Raw genomic sequence first — 1783 nt, 5'->3', positions numbered from 1 at the left:
TGGGGAAAGGGATCTTTGGGGGTTTGACGCTGCAATGGGAAGAAAGCCCAGGGTGCCTTAAGGGGGCGGCGTGTGGAGGGAGTCTCAAAGAGGGGGAGATTGGTACCAATGCTGTTTATTCCGGCCCACCTGTGTCTGATAATGTGGGCGTCCTGCTTGCATTGAATATGCTACCTACTTGCATTACCCGACCTAAATCATCCTCATCCCCCATCGGTGGGGGAAAGCCCCAGCATCCTGCAAGGACATTACATGCCTCCTACACAGGCAGGCACCGTAGGTAGTCTGTCCATTTTCCACTCTCATCCCAGGCAGATCGCGGGGCGCCCATGCCATGTCCCACCTCAGTTCCAAGTCTCGGCCGTCCTTACCATTGAAGACATGTTTACCATACCTCTCATGCCTGACCGCCCCGTCCCGACTTAGCCCCAAGCCCGGCTGGGGCGGGACAGGCCCCCGTCTGGCCGGGAAACTTTCCAGCGCACACGGGGCGCTACCAGGCGCTGGGAAGATGCCGCCAAAGAACTCGCCCTGGACACCGCTGGGCCCGCCACTGCAGCTGCTAATGTACCCTGGCCAGCTGGTTCCTTCGCCGCCCGCCACCTATTTTCCACCTGGTCACCCATCCGTCCATCCATCCCTCTTGCCTCTCCGCTCCTACAGTAAAGGTTGCCCCCCTTCCCTTGCCCCGTGCCGCCGGCTGGGCGCGGTCTGTCTCTTCACAACACCACGAGTCAAGCAAACAACGGGGGCGACACTTGCGTCAGAGGGGCGTACACTATTAATCGCGGGGCCGCAATCTCGATGCAATTGGCAACTCGCTCCGAAGCCAGGGAGGAAGACGCCTGACATTCGGCCGGGCCTCTTGGGGCGGACACCGGAGCACCTGATGCCCGCTGGTCAATGGCAATCCAGTGGAACGTCCGAGCCATGGGCCCCAAACCTGCCTGGGTGTGGCTGGATGCGACGATGCGGTGGTTCTGCGGCGCGGCGCTCGAACGGCTGGGCGAGCCCGGTGCGCAGGCATTCAATATCAATGCGGCGCATGCTCCCATGGAGATCTGTGCAGGATACGATGCAACGCAAGACAAGACACAGCAAGACAAGACAGGACATGTCGCCGGAGGGCGCCCCAAAACCCCCCAACAGCAGTAACCGGCCGGAAGGATGGTGGCACTCCCGAAAACAATCAACAAGCCCCCCGTCGTTCAGCCATAGGCATGCCCACGATGTATCGTTAAATCTCCCTGGCTTCCTTTGCCGAATCGGCAGCGCGGGCTCGTATGACGACTGCAGACAGAGGTCAAAACGTCACGTCCAACGCATAGTCAATGGGAAGACAGAGAGAGTAGTGCGTGTGGAGGGCGGAATACACACATGAAAAAGAACAGGCCAACATCGCCACAACAGCGTGCTGGCATGGGCTGCATCGTCCCATGTACCCGCTTCCACCGCACGCACTCTGACTGCGTGTGTCGATTCAGTGGCAGTAGTGAGGCATGGCGAGCGTCATCGTTGATCACCTTTTCTTCCAAGGGCTACGAGCGAGCCCTGCCTGAGTCGGGGGCCCTGCGGGCGAACGAGTCAAAACCACGGATCCCCGACTTTCCGATCGCCTCCGCCTTTTCCATCTCCTGGGCGCCGCGCCGCGCGACACTTGAGCCAGCTTCATCTCTTCGTTCCCTTCCGCACTAGTGTAGCGTCGAAGAAATAAGGTCAAAAAGGCCAGCGGTGAGACGGGAAGGGGGGCTCATGACCGTTTCTTTCTTTCGATTTCGACTTC

Source organism: Verticillium alfalfae, genomic scaffold (genome assembly GCF_000150825.1).
Source record: "Verticillium alfalfae VaMs.102 supercont1.6 genomic scaffold, whole genome shotgun sequence".
In the NCBI taxonomy this organism is placed as follows: Eukaryota; Fungi; Ascomycota; class Sordariomycetes; order Glomerellales; family Plectosphaerellaceae; genus Verticillium; species Verticillium alfalfae.
This window is presented reverse-complemented; position numbering follows the sequence as displayed.